Raw genomic sequence first — 16,186 nt, 5'->3', positions numbered from 1 at the left:
AGATTATCGATGTAAATGTCTGTTGATAGAACGTTAGAAATAAAACTACCCTTGCATCTCAATGATCGCATTACATTTTGAGGGACTAGTTTCTCAGCAGCGGCGGAATTTTACTTTGCTCAGGTTAGTAGTACTGCGGCGAAAATTAAACAGAGAAGCTCACTCCAGTCGGGACACCTAGTAGTACATTGGTATTGAAGCATTGTATTGGAAACTAAGGACTAGGCAACATGGTGTTTCAGTGTGCATTTAGACATTGTAAAAATAAACCAAACAGATGGGTACCACAAAGTTTCCACAAATTTCCATTGGGAGATCCAGAAAGGAACCAACTGTGGCTTCTTGCTGCTGGCTTGGACATCAAGACACCGGCAGAGACTCTACTCAAGTGGCAAATGTGTAGTGATCATTTTAGACCAGACGACTTTGAAAAACCCCACAATCTAAAAAGGACCACATGTCACTGACAACGAATGCGTTCCACAGCTACTGATACTAATAACTACTAATAACTTTTGGTAGGCTACTCTAGCTAATAAAGCTAGCACCTTTCATAACGTTAGCCTAGCTGCTACTGATAGATTCAGAGTGACAACGTTAGTGGAGATAACGTTACAGTTCAATGCACTGTGGAGAGTAACAACGTTAGCTAACGGCATAGCTACACTCTTGGTAGATACCTGGCTGGGCTAACCGCTAGCCTAGGTTACCAGCTACAGGGAACAAAGTATAACTATTGCATTGTAATGCAAGGGTAGTTTTATTTCTAACATTATTCAATCAACACATTTACATCGATAGTCTGGCGTTATAATTTATTTGCATTGGGTGTACTGTGGAGTGGGTAAGACTGTTTTTAATGGCAGGCTAGCAGTTACTGTTGACTTGCGCTAGCCTAGCACCAGCGAACTCTGCAACTACAAGGAGTGGATGAAAAGTGTTGAAAACTGTCTCCACTGATAAATAACACGCTGGCTAACTTGGGAAATGCGATCCTATGTCCAAAATTCTGAACCACCCCTTTAAGGTTTTAAAAATGGAGACCTCAGACAGATTTAGCCCCTTGACCCTCAAACAGTTCTCTAAAGTTGTGGCATTTTGGCCCCACAAAGCTGTCAGACCCAACAAGTATACTGTATTCCCGGTTTTTGGACCCCACGAATATAGACACACACACACACACACACACACACACACACACACACACACACACACACACACACACACACACACACACACACACACACACACACACACACACACACACACACCAAGAAAGCATAAGAAAAATATTAAATTCAAATTGTGAAATGTTTTATTAGCAGGCCGTGTTTGTAGGTTTCCTTACCTAAAACGCACTAAAGCTACAACCAAGACACACCTACTACCAAACCACAATTATTGCTTCACTACATGTCAAGCTAGCAGCAGGTGGATGGCCTCTCTCCAACTATGTCTACTGCAGATAACTCTACTGACAACATCCACCAGAGAAAGTCCCTGGGAGGCAGCTAATGTAACAAATGTATTTTATTTACATTGTGGCATTATCACACACTCCCTATAGCACGGCGCACAGATAAAGGCTATTTCCAGCCACTTGATTAAAAGGTGCAGTAGGTAAGACTTATAAAACTAACTGTCTGAACTACATGAAGCAGGTAATTTAAAACAAAAATCTGTCTCCTCTGGCACCACCTACAGCCTGTGGTGTGATTTGCAAAAATCCACCGCTCCCTGTTCAGATGCACCAATCATGGCTTGGGACTTAAAAAGCCTTAAAAAGAAAAAAGGAGCAAATGTTTACAGCTCTACATAGCAGAGTACACCATGCCTGAGTGGTGTTTCATCTTCTTCTTTCTGTCCCCATTTTCTACTCTGAGAGGCCTGGCAGCACTCCCGTGTACTCTCCCTTAACTAATAAACAAAGAATGGTTTCCCTTATATAGCTCTGTCTATTCAAACTCTACAACCTCCACAGGCAACATCAGTGGCTTGCAGGGAGCTGGGGAGTGTAAGAAAGTCTGTTCCAGACAAAGACATTTCGGCCAAGGGATGGAGCGCCGTCGGTATGATTGGAACAGTCATACATTAAGTGCCACTTTAAGTGCTATTTCTGGTGCCATCCAGGTTGGATATTTCAGAGAGGGCTACAAAGTGAGACACATTCAACACAAAACTATTTGGGAAAAAAGTGCCAAAAAAGGAAACTGACAACACATTTTCTTAGTGGGTCAAAAAAGAAAACCATTAGGTTCATGGACTATGATAATTTCCAAATAGTATCACAGGAGAGATGATAGATGATGCTCATCCTGCCAGTTCAAAGTATGTGTTAAAACCTTTTCACCTGCTTGTGGTCAAGTGTCACTATGTGTGATGGTGCCATATTTGTCAACATTCACTTTGCACCATGATACATTGTATGACAAAGGAGACAACTCAATACTAATCACTGTGAACAGGAAAAGCACGAAGCATTTAAAAAAAAAAATAATTTTAAAATAGAGAACCAGCAAGCATCTGTCATGTCAGATCTTTATGGGCTTTAAGCAAACACTGACATCCAGCTGAACTACAAAATCTTTAATGAAAATCTTGCAATTGCAGGTGATGCCTGACTGACTTGCCTGAATAACTTAATTGGCTTAAGCACGGTGGCATAATCATTTATAAAAATGTTGTATGTGAAGATCAGTCAGGGAGTACTAAACAGCCTGGGAAAAAAAGTTGTGTAACCGTGTCTTCCGTGACTCTGGACATAGCTTTTCACAGTCACAAAATAACCGAAGTGATATCATCAGGGTTATCTCAAATGGAAAGACCGTTTTATAAAATGATGGCTTGGAGTATGAAAGACAAGGGTAACTGTTTACCCTTACCATAAACGGTTTACTAAAGCGGCAGTCACACCACAAAGACAGGTGGAGTTGGAAGCTTGGGGACATAGTGACAATTCGCAGGGCTAGTTGGTGAACTGCCATAGCTGGTGATGCTAACCGTTCTAGCGGGCCCAGCTGAGCTAGTGCTAGGCAGTCACAATATCTCTCAGAGCGTGTCTCTATTTTCTCTCTACTGTTCTGTTTACATCCACTGGTGTTTTGTTCATTCTACACACCATTTTGTTCAATAAGAGTTTATTGAAGGGGAAACATCGAAAGCTCTCTCGTTAGCTTAGCTGGGTCGCAAACACAATAAGTTCACACAGTCTTTTTCAAAAAGACATTTGTACGGACTCATATTTCATAACTAAGTGATACAAGACTAAATGAAGTGCTACCCTGGATTACAACAATCTGTCCATCACGATTGCACATCCAGGATATTTTGTCCTTTCTATTTTGCAACACTGTGACCATTTCAGCCCCTCTGCCAGCAGGTTGGTCATATATACAGCGAGGTCACTACCCATGCAAGTTAGCTACCAAACATTTGTGGCAAGAATTTATCCTTATGAGAAAACCAAGAATAGATGCCCCAGGCTGCAGGAGGGCTGAGGAGGAGCAAAGGGGTGGGATCCATTTCCAGCACTCCCAGAATGTTCACTCACCCCTGCTCAACAAAGCTCCAAGCTGCTCAGCAGTCACTTCCCGGGGAATTCCAACACAGGATAATTTTTCACAAACCACAGCGTCGGAGACAAAAATAATTTGATGAGTGATACGAATGTTGAAATTTGTCAACAAAAAACAAACATGTTGACTAATGACAACACCATTTGTTCAGGACTTTGGGAATAGATACAGTTACAGCCAAGTGCTGAGGGATCTACAAAGCAGCAGAGGATAACTTAGATGCAGCCATGCTCGCTCTCATCTTTAAAATGTAAGGATGGGGCTAAAACTTTCATTGGCAGAACCATCAAAGCAAGCTGTATGCGCCCATCTCCTTTTAATTTTGGTTGTAGATCCAGTTGATATCCTGTCTCGTTCAAATGCCAAGCTTCATTTTTCTCCTCTCACGATATGTGGGTTTAGACTAGGGTTGGGTACCGTAACGCAGTGCCAATAGGGCACCGGTTCCGACGTAAACGAGACCGAATAAGAACGGAAATTCTGGTGCCTGACTTTATTTTTTTTCCAGAAGCATCGCTGCACGGGACGCTACAGTTACAGTTGCTAACAGTTTACGTTAAGCGGTGTAAAGTGTGACTGTATTTCACTGTAGAGGATTCCAACACTGGGATGTAACAGTCTGACTGCAGCTGCCGTTGTCGGAAAAACACTTCACTCGAAACTCACCAGCCTTGTGGTGCATTCAAAGTTATTGAAAATACCCTTTTCCCATTTGGTGCCAATTTGCTGGTGACTTTGACCATATGGCCTTTTTTTTTTCCATTAATACTTATTATAAAACCCAAACAGTACCCAACCCTAGTTTAGACCGAACACTTTTTTGTCAACTTGAACTGGACGCTACGCTTTTTTTTTTTTTTTTTTCAGGTTCAATCTGCAGTTACAGTTGCTAACAGTTTAACCACAACGTTAGCATTTGGTGTCAAGTAGTGACTGTGACTGTGTAAAGTGTGACTGTATTTCACTGTAGAGGATTCCAACACTGGGATGTAACAGTCTGACTGCAGCTGCCGTTGTCGGAAAAACACTTCACTCGAAACTCACCAGCCTTGTGGTGCATTCAAAGTTATTGTAAAATACCCTTTTCCCATTTGGTACTTGTTTTTGTCGTTTACCAGCAATTTGCTGGTGAAAAAAGTCATTGTAAGTTATTGTTATTACATTATTAAACTCATTTAATTTTGACCATATGGCCTTAGCAATAAACAAGCCGTTCTTTAATGTCGCCAACTGTCATTTTGTGCTCCTTTTTTTATATTTTATACATTATATACTTATTATAAAACCCAAACAGTACCCAACCCTAGTTTAGACCGAACACTTTTTTTAAAGTCAACTTGAACTGGTGTTTACCTCCACACGTTTTTTTTTTCAGGTTCAATCTGCAGTACTTGGTACACATGCAAGCACACTTGGATAGGATACCAAAAATAACCACAACAAGTAGCATTTGGCATCAAGTAGTCCACTTAGTGAATCTAAAGTAAAAGCACTTTGCTCGGAAGCACTTGTTGTGGTGGAGAGAGTGTTCCTGTACATGGTTCTGGGGAAGCAAACCAGCAATCTCTATGGCGATGCTTCTGAAATCTTACTTACTTTCACAAGCTTAAATAGCCCCCCAAGCAAAAGAAAAATTAATTTTACTGCCCAAGCAATAGAAGTATTGATAAGGAATCCAAGTGAAATTGAAATGTACAGGGTGTCATATAGTAACCTGGTGCACAATGGTGCTTGGCCACACGTGGTTTCGTGCAAAACAGCCAATGTACACTCTGTTCACAGCGCAGTGTGCTTACTGGGAGCAGCAGACACCTGATTAGGTTACATTTCTGCCCTGGTGACTAAGAAGCACGAGCCTTGAGGTGGCAACCATGGCAGCAGGGATTTTTTTTGCCAGAGATGCACTCCAGTAATAGCTGAAGAGCTCAGCTGCAACCTGAAACACATTTCAGAGCAGATCCACTTTCAGCCAGGAGTCAAAGTGACTGTTGGCTTTGGCCAAAACGCCAGATCATTTTGAAAATGAACCTGGATTTGGCCCAACGAGTAGTTGATATTTGTGTAACTTCATGTCCTGGATGATTTCCTCAATTTATATAACCAATAAGCTCAGATCATGATGAGCCAAAGCTACATGTTACAGTGGTCTCACAGGAAAAAGACAAAACAGACATAATTTATGAATCTAAAATGTATCAAAAGGGTAGAAACAAACTCCATCAAAAAGAGTATGTTAGCATACTAGTGCAATATTAGCATAATTGTAAGGAAAAGGAAATAGCAAAGTCAACACAGATCCAGCTGTAACAAATCCCATGACGAGCAGTTCTGGGAAGCTTGTAAAAACACTTAATTTCAGTAATAGCTGGTATTCATTTCAAAGTTCCAAACTTAACCTGGAGGTCTTCACCTTATTTCCCCACAGGGAAGTTTCAAGTTTCGCATCATATTTAACCTGATTTTATCTTCTGGAGATTGGCAATCTGATGGATACATAACATGGTACAGACACAACTCTTAAGCCTTCTTGAAACATATAAGTATGTGCGTATCTACCTAAAGAACACCATGTTTAGGAGGTGTTGTGCGGGGCCATTTTAGCACAAACGGACAATCGCTGAATTGAAAATGGAAGCTCTGATCATTCGGGTGTGGAGCACTCGACAAATCAGTGTGGCGAAATGGTGAATTCTCAGCTCAAGTCACCAAACTAAAATTGTCATAGCCCATACAAGCTACATAATACTATGAAACAATATGCAAAATTGTCCACCAATCGCAATCCATTACAATACGTAAACATAATGTGGTCATGAAATTGTCATGCTCTCCTACTGAGGCAACAGTTTAAATTAACAAATCCATTCAATATGCCTATTAAGTAGTAGGCAGCATGAGTTTTCATCCCCCATCACTATGACAACCATACTGGTTCCTGCTGCGCCAGGTCAACATGACCAAAATGTTGTATTTTTAAACCAGATTGGGGGGGGTCCACTGGCTTACATCACAGCACACAGAGACCCACATATGCAGACTGCTGCAGGGCACTGGCTGCTCCGACAGACTGCTCCTCTCGAAACGTTTAATTATAGGCCGAAAAAAACAACACAACCAACATTTCCTATCCTTGAGTCATACGGAGTATTTAAAACCAATCAATTAGCAAAGCCACTTGTGCAGAAATAGTTTTGCGCGTTACACTGTACTGGGTTATATTTGTGATGCAATGCACATTGGACGGTGGACTGAGTGGGAGGCAGGCATACCAGAGCTTAGTGGGAGGTGGAAAGTAGATGGGATGTGCCAAAAAGAGAGCCTCTGCTGCATCCATCCAACAATGACCAGCATTCAGGACTTCTACTGTACATGACAACGTTACCACGAAAAGAAAGACTTTAGTTGCATGCTTCACCGCTGATGGGCGGGCTGGACAAAATTTCATCATAAATGGTAACAATCTTTACAAACCTGTGCATCAATCTCTTCACTGACAGTCATTTCATTATTGATATTACGGCTGCATTTGTTGTACATTATTTCTTATTCATTTGGTCTTTACATAAATAAAGTTTGGCTCAAAACTGTGACTCTTGAAAGTTTTGTCAACCAGCCGCCTGTTGTTAATTATAACCTTCCCTTCTAATAGAAGTTTGGGGCTAGGACAAAGGTGCATGGAAAGTGATTCAACATGTTTTCTGGCTGAATCTGAGTATGGTAAATACGTAAGTAACTATTAACTTATTTAACTAGTAAATAAGTACTGTACATCTGGAATGGGTAGGCGCAGGGGCCCTCTTTCTAACAGGAAGCCCTGCATGGAATCTTGTGATTTGACTCTTATGTTTAAGGTTACGCATGCCTTGGCTTGGTCACAACGAAGTGTGAAATTCTGTGATATTAACTTGAACTAGGCCAGACATTCCTCCGCCTCCATTAAGACATTTCTCCCCAATCCCCCCCCCACTGCAGAATTCCATGTATTAAGAATATAGCATTCCTAAAATGTGTTAGCTAATATATGTAAAGGCGTTAAACTATGAAAACTGCAGTTAGTAAAAATACTGCCACTCAACTGTAGTATGAAAGTTGATGAGCAGCTAATTTGTGACGAAAACAACTGGTTTATTGCTTTACAGTACAATCAAACAAACATTGTATGTATGTGCAGGTAGGCAAATTGAATCAGGGCAGGAACAGCGGACTCCGCCACCAACAATAAAAACGAATGTATAGAAAGGTATTTACAGAATATGCATCAAGGAATGGATTGCAATGGTTTCCTAAATCCACGATACTCGTAATCATATTTCCCACTCCATCACCAAGGGTGAGGGGAAGGAAGGAAGGGAAAAGGCAAATGACAAAACTTTAATATCACTGAAGAACCCATCCCACATACTGGCAATAAAATTCTGACACACAGGGGAGCATTTTATTAAAATAATACTAAATTATACCATGAACCCTGAATGGCTAATATATACTTCATCATGGAGAGGGCACATCATGATGCCTAAGCATGGACTATTAAAAGAAGAGGGTAGCTGAGGAGAAAGGAGGTAGAGAGGCTCATCAGGTGCCAGAAATCCAAAGCCAGTATGCATCATGCTTCTAAATATGAAGGCTGCAAACCAGGCTATCCTGGCTGAAAATATTCACTACATTTCTCCCGATTAAAAACTCTGAATTGTTATCTTCCACTCCAGGTCAAGAGCAGCTCCAATCGGACATACAATAGATGTGATCACACTTGCATGAGGTCATCATTCAGCCTTTTAAAAACGTCCCCTGCTAATTAATGTACAATACCGCAAACATGCAGGCAAAATGTTCTAATGATTGTCTTTAATTGTTTACAGTTTTTCTTGGTTACTTTGATCTGCTTAAGGAAACTGGGATCCACTCGGTTTTCATCATCACCGTCTCAGCAGAGCAGAAGACACCTCTTGCAAATGTGTTGACCCTTTCTCATTGGATTGGCTCATTTCCCCCACCCTTTTGCAGAACAGTTAACACGGAGGTCATTCAAGCAGTCCAAACTCTGTTGTTTTAGCTATGGTAACCAAACAGAAACCATCGGTTCCTAACTATTAGAAACAACCTACATCAGTATGAAATCACTGAAACGCATGTTTGACACTCCTTGACACAAATCTTCAATTAGCAGTCAGTCTGCAGGGTTAGGCCATGTGGCCCCATAGATCAGTGTGCAGGGTTAGGCTAGTCCATGTGGCCCCATCGTCAAGACAGAAGAGACTGAATGTCAATAGTGGCCATTTCTTACTCTAAAGTAATAGATGTTTACTCTTTACTGTAATAGATTTTATTTTGGTTAACTGTATTTTGTGTAATATTTACAGTATTTCCGTTTTCAGCCACAGTTTGAAAATAAGAATCAATGGAATCAATAAAATTTGCATTCCCGATTTCTGATTCTGGATCCAATTCTTTGCAAGAAGGCAAATTTGACAACAAATGGCACTGGCATGAAAGCTACGTACAGTAATAGCCTACAATGACAAGCAATGGTGCACTGATTCACACTGAGTGCTGTATTTTGTTGTCCACTGTGTAATGGTTGATTGGAAGAGCTCATACACTTTGTTGCGTTTGAAGGCAAAATTTGCTTTTGTTGCATATTTTAAATTTTTTGGCATGGTTAGAGCCTTTTGCAAACAAAATGTGTCATGTTGACCCTGAGTGCCACTGTTTCAGCCTGTGTGTTTTGAAAATGTGGAGTTTGAGTTGACTGCTGCATCAAAGCAATCAAGAAAAACTGTAATCACATATAACCATTATTAGTCAAATAAACTAAGCTATGGCAATTTATATTTGCCCTCAGCTTTTGGTTGTCAATTTGGCAGCTGATGTCTAGTTACCAACCTGGCAACCACTTCCAAACATTTGTTTCAGGCTCTGAGATCCATACAAAACAAACAAGGAATGAGTTCCCAACTGGGAGTTGCACTGGGAAACAAGCAGAGAAGACACTAATTCTTCACAAAAGGTACTGCTGCATTAACAGCACATCAGGTTTATTTCAGAACAACTGTGGAACAAGTAGCAATGGATGCTGATAGTCAGAGACTTTGCTGTCAAAGTCATTAGCAAATGTAATTTAAGCAGCTCTGTACAGCTCAAATTCTGTCCCCTACACTCCCGCTTTCTTCCACCTGCTTGAAAAAAAGCCTACCGTCACCGCAGCTTCTGCATAAAAAGGCATTCAGATCACAAGCTTATAGTATTTCCTTTCTCTGGCACCAGCACTTACAGTTCTTGCAGAAAATATGTTATTAAAATGAACTGCACTTGCTGACTGTACCCCGCAACTCTGAATGACACTTCCTGTACGCGTAGCAGAGCTACCTGGCTGAGCATGAGCAGCAAACGATTGGCTCCCTTCCCACGGCCCAGTGCATCATTTGTAACATTTGTACCTCTTGAGATTAAAGTGTCATTACGGGTTGCTTATTACTTCCTCTCTACGGCAGACTGATCTCATGAAGTGGCTTATGTATGACACGCCAATTCGTATGCCATTATTGGCATGTTATCAAGACACATACTCGTTTTTTAGCGTGTTTACAAACGCCGTTTGGCCTCCACTGACTTACATTACCTTGCGATTACGTAGCGAGTAGTACGAAAGGGCGGAATCCACATAGGGAGATTGGTTGGGGTGGAGGATGGGTAAAACATAGGACCTTAACCCAGGAGAGCGGGGATCACGGCCCGCGTTTGGCGTTTCCTTTCCACGTTTTTGGTTTTCCTAAACTCAACCCTGTTCTTCTTTTCCTAATCCCAACAGTTTCTTCCTTTCCTAAACCGTAGCCTCGTGATAACACGCCACGTGGCTTTAGAAAGTGCCACGTGGCGTGTATGTTTACGCTGTGACAGACTGCCGTCCCCTGTATAGAGCGTAGACATACACGCGGATAGCTCAAAATGGGCACAGACAACACAGAAAGTGGCGTGTACGTTTACGCAAAGTCATGATGTCATGTTGCCTATGGTTACTGGTGACTGACAGCAACGGTCCGTTTTCATGCAGAACAAAGGGACAGATCAATAAATTAGCCATGTGCTGCTGACGAGTGATGAGATTGGCCTTGAAGGTCTTTACAAGCTAGAAGGACATTGCGATCGAAAGTTAGTCCCCAAAGGTTGTAAAAGGAGCTGCAGGACTTTGGAAATCAGTAAATTGTTTGCTTTGGTATCTTTATGTTAGAGGTTTCAATTGCAACAGGGCTACGGGCTGTAGGTTAGGCTGGAATAGTCATCATAGATCGATTTTAAGTTCTTCCATTAATTTAAAGCGTAGTTGCTTTCAGCTTTCATTATGTGCTGACTCAAGACATCATTTCCTGAAGATTCACACTGCTTCTCATTTCCTGCCAATGATTTCAGCACTAAATAACTGCACAGCTACACTGTAAAGAGTGTAATTGTTGATCACTCTGCTTTGAAAAGATTGGTTTCAAACTACCATTAGCATAATGAACGCATAAACACATTCTCCGAAAGGTCAGTGCAGTTGCTAATATAATGAAAAAGCTTGTGATTGCTTTTTTTATGTTAGGAAAGCCAGATAGAGTTTGGTCAGTTTGATAAATGGTCGGTGCCGTCGCTGGTGGCAGAGCCGCATACTAAGCAGTAGCAGCAGCAGCAGCAGATAGTAACAGTTAACTATGAGGCTTGCGAAAATGACATTTTCTCAGAGATTAAACAGAAGCATAACTGATCAGTGGCTGGTGTGCCTGGCTCATCAGACGAGAGCTGCCATTTTGAAAGGACAGATTTTAACATAGGGCAACTTGAGGGGATGGGATGACATTTACGTGCTTCTGCAATTTTCCTCACACCTTTAGTCATCATAGATTTTTGGAGAAAATCTATTTAATAACTGCACAACCATTCCCATGAGTAATGCTGTCCTAACACCCAAATGGATCTCAACACACAGACTGGTGTTAGACATACCTATCAAACCAGTCAGAGAAGAGCACTCGTTCCTGAGGCAACACACACACACACACCCCAAGCTCTATGCAGCCAGAGGGGGGGTGTGTGTGTGTGTGTGTGTGTGTGTGTGTGTGTGTGTGTGTGTGTGTGTGTGTATGTGAGAGAGAGGAGACTTTAGGGGGCAATTTGCCCATTAAACTGCCACAGAAACTCACTTGCACATTAAACATCGCAGGCATCTCTCGCTCCACCGGTGGCCCATCTCATATTACCTGTCATGTCTCCCTACTAACCAGCTCACAGTTCCACACAGGGCACTGCCTGCTGCTCATTGATCCACTCGTTGCAATACTAGCATGGAGCATGTTGATCCATGAGCACAAACTTGACACATAAACAAGTAATCATTCAACTCAATTCCTTACCAAATACAAGAAGAGAAGTAAGACACAAATGCAAATAGGACACATTGGAAAACATGAGATCCCCTGCAAAAAATAATAAATATAGCATTTGATTGGTATTAGGCTACTTGTGCGAATGGCAGACCATCAGAGCCTTGTCTTTCTATGAAGGGGTGTGGCAGCTAAGCCGACACTGGCAGCCATCCCCACAATGCATATATGCAATATAACCTGGAAGGATAGATGCTGCTGCAGAGAAGTCATATATTCTATATGTCCGTTTTACATGTATTTTTTTTCGCCTTCTAATGCTGCTCTCAGTCACCTTGACCGTAGCAACCACATGGACCTAGCGGTGAAAAAAAAAAAAAAAAAAAAACATGCTGGAAAAAACGCCCACGGCTGATAACATGGGTTCCCCTGCAAGCTGCTGTGGTGAAGCTAGAACGTGTGGGTTCTCCTCTCACGAGCTGCTTCTTTAATAACACGCAGGACAGCAGCAGCCACGCGCTGTAGCCTACACAGGTGGCTGCCGCTGCCCTTCAATGTGCGCGCGTCAGATATGGCATTATTGACGACATGTATTATTAAAAACAAAAAAAAGTTACAAACTGTGGCATTAGTGGCGGCTTGGATGTGATAGTTACTTAACATGGCGGAGGCTGGTTTCCCCTGGTCAGTGCAATGTTACCAGCCCCGTGTGTGAACTCTCCGTGCCTCTTTGACTCTGCGCGCACGCGCACACACACGCACGCACGCACACTGACTCCTACGGCTTCAAAAATCAAAAATACCCAGCTTTGCCAAAGGAAATCCTCACCGGGTGACCCCCCCCCTGCAGCAGCCCAGCTTTCTGTGAAGTCGCCCAAACCAAACCGATGCCACTGCACAAGTCGGCAATTTTAAGGCTCCACAAGTTTCGGTGATTTAAATGAGCGTCGCAGCCTCTGAAACAACTTAGGCTAGAGCCCCGATCCATTCAAAACGCCGGAGAAAGCAGTCACACAGAGCTACAGGCTCCCTTCCAGCCGGCTGGGACTCAACGCCGGGCTCTCACACACAGCGTGCGGGTTTTATTCTAAAGCTTTGGTCGGAGAGAAGAGAAGGTCAGACGGATCTCTAGGTCTGCTGCGGGGGGAGATGGCCAGCACAATAAGCCGATTACAGCGTTGTAAACCTACCTTCAGATCCTCTACTGGGGCATTTCGAGCAAGTCAGCCCTGAGAAGATGCACATTAGCCGACAGTCCCGCTGCTCAGCAGTACAATATCCTCCGCGTTGAGGGAATTTTCCAAGTGGCTGGACAGTGTGTGAGCAGCGGCACTGTGTCTGTGTGCGTGCATGTGTGTGAGTGTGTGTAAAGGGGGGGGGGGGGGGGGATCCTACGGTGCGGAAAAGAGGAAATGCGTCATTATTAATGGACCAAACACTTTGTAGTCCACCTATTCTACACCCCAGTTGCCCACGGAGACTACAAATGGGGCTAAATTAAGTGATATTTATTTATATTTGAAAAATAGCCTATTTAGGGTATTGTGGGATGTTGATGATACCTTTAAGAGCAATTACCTCACTTGTAGGCCTATATGTTTTTCATTAGTAATGATTCAATGAGACATTTTTATTAGGCTATTATTATTGGTTGGCACCAGACTATCATGTTATAGATCATAAATAAATGCCCTCTGAGTATTGGTTTAAAGCCCAAAAAGAAAGAAAGAAGAACTCCCTTTGAACGGCATGCAAACATCACCACCTGCTCAAATATAGGCTACTCGTGTTTGTTTTACTGTAGGCTGGGCGGTGAGATAACCTGTGACCTCAAACCAGCCAACTTTATCCTTTTCCCTGGCTTTGTCCAACAAATCAGGATCCCATATTCCAAGAGCATCTTAAGTGGTACTCCAGCAATTTAGTAGACTACCTACCGAACTTCCAGAATGGTGGGGGACTTGTGAGAGACAGATTAAAGATCCCCTCCTGAGATGTTTTAGCTCATATAAAAATACTCTGCTTGGAATACATAGCCTAGTGCCTGATATGTATTTTCCACGGAAAAGTTCAATTAACTAGTTCAAAATGACTAAAATCTTAGTTGCATATTGGACGAGTGGCTGCTAAACTATTTGTAATGTTACAAAATCATTTTTGTACCTACACTTTAACCTGAGATACAAAGCCTTTGAGTGTCAAACTCTCTACACATACATCAATATACACAGTAAAGGTCAAACATCCAAGTCAAGGAACACATTATTGAATGGTGGCGGGGGCAAAAAGAGCAAACCAAGAGGCCAAGACGTCCTGATTTTCAGTCCCTGGGTCAAGCTCCAAAAACTCAGGACCCTACATTTCCCATGATTCAGTTCTTGGATCTGTGTTCCTGGAAAATGCCCACATCTTTCAAACTCCACGCCCCCTGTTTGTAACACAGTCTTCCTGCATGACATCACTATGACCTCATCAGGTCATTTTTTTCAAACTTGATAAACCACCCACAGAGCCACAAAAGACATTAAACAACGGTTTTCCCAGGCTGCAAAAGTATTCCATGTTTGTAAACGGATCATGTGTGAAATCGGTGGAGTGGCCCTTTAAGGCTAAGACCTATGGTCTAAAATTATTTTAGCCATGAAATACTTAATGCGGGGCCCAGCAACTACCTGGAAGTGGGACATTTGATAGTTTATTATTTTTGTGGGGGTCCGTTGAGGTGAGGCAGGACAAAAATATAAAGTGAGGGATTGGAGGCATTTGCTCCACATGCTATAAGTGGACACGGGGTCCTTGTTGTCAGGGTACAGTTGGGTGAAATGTGAACCTAAGTGGGGGAGGGGTGGGGGGTGTTGGGTGTTGACCTGAGCTGGAGCAGGACAATCTCAGCTAGATTCCAGACATTCTGATGGAAGCCCCTTGTTACGGTCAGAGCCATTAACACGTCAGTCGGTCTGCCTGCTTCTATAATCTCTACTTCAACAAACACTTCAGCATCAATCATCAGGTATGTCATCTGTCTATAATTCATGTAAAAACTAAAAAAAAAAAAGTTGTTTAAAACAACACCTACTGAACCAAAAAAAAAAAAAGAATCAGGGTTACAGGAAAAGTTGTTACCTTTGAAATAAGATCCCAGACTTTCTTTACTCTGGCATTTTTTTGTGTTGACTTTTGCAGTTTCCTTTCAACAGGCACCCACAGGCGTGGAAAAGGGGGGTCCTTTCAAGTACAGTGGACCTACCACATCAACAGTAGAGATGTCAGTCTTTGGCCTCTGTTCAACTTGCCTGGAGATTAATGATTACTGCTGTAGCTTGATCAAGTGTTTCTGTACTGTAAACATGAAAGGTACTGGAATCCACAAAACCTTTCAGAAACTAGTGGTGGGCTAATGGCTGTTTCCAATAAGTTAGTGAGCATGTGCCAAGTTCATTGTATTGAGCACCAAAATCTGCATGCATGTTTTGGGTTTTGACCCACCACCTGTGCAGCTAATGTACATAAGATGAAATCAGACAAATGCCACCACCTGGTGGCTAAACAAACGCAGTACATATTACAGAAACAATACATACAACTTCTTGAAATTGTGTTAAAGTGCTCATGTTATGCTAATTTTCAGGTTCATAATTGTATTTAGAGGTTTAGTTTAATTTTCACAAAAACACCATATTTGTTGTTGCACTGCACATTGCTGCAGCTCCTCTTTTCACCCTGTGTGTTGAGCTCTCTGTTTTAGCTACAGAGTGAGGCATCTCACTTCTGTTAAATCTTTGTTGGGAGTCGCACATGCGCAGTACCTAGGTCAGCACTGCTAGCCAGTCAGAAGCAGAGTATGAGGGCGTGCCACGCTAGCAGCTAGGCGAGCATTATAAAGTGTTACAAAGTGACGCACGTTGGTCTCTGAAGTAAAGGCTGGACTACAATAGAGCTGTTTGGAGCAGTTTGTGAACAGTGTTTTCTGTTGGAGATGGTAAGTGCTTTTGGGGTGGACTTTGGGCTTTTTCACTTTGTAAACCTATAATGTGCACAAAAAAAGATATATAACACAATAAAGGAAAGGAAAAAAGCCAAAAAGCATAATATGAGCACTTTAAGGACGATAAGAACGGATCGCCAGAGAATTTAGGATTTGTCCACATGACAATATCAATCAATGTAAGACTTATTTTAAAAAGTCTTAAAAAGATTGTAAGAGACAGATAAAAGTAAATGTATTTTTCTTGTTATTCAGAGTGTTTTGTT

The 16,186-nt window shown here is 42.0% G+C and overlaps 1 protein-coding gene across 2 annotated transcripts in view; it reads right to left on the bottom strand.

The window, feature by feature from the left end:
- The window catches only part of tln2a (talin 2a), a 101,785-nt gene extending 88,501 nt beyond the window's left edge, over nucleotides 1-13,284 (bottom strand). For both annotated transcript variants that reach the window (XM_028570559.1, XM_028570654.1), the window contains exon 1: nucleotides 13,126-13,284. The gene's annotated coding sequence lies outside the window, so the exon portion shown is untranslated. The remainder of the gene's footprint in view (nucleotides 1-13,125) is intronic.
- Nucleotides 13,285-16,186: the final 2,902 nt, after the last annotated feature.

The sequence above is a fragment of the Perca flavescens genome, chromosome 1, assembly GCF_004354835.1.
Source record: "Perca flavescens isolate YP-PL-M2 chromosome 1, PFLA_1.0, whole genome shotgun sequence".
Classification (NCBI taxonomy): Eukaryota; Metazoa; Chordata; class Actinopteri; order Perciformes; family Percidae; genus Perca; species Perca flavescens.
This window is presented reverse-complemented; position numbering and strand designations above follow the sequence as displayed.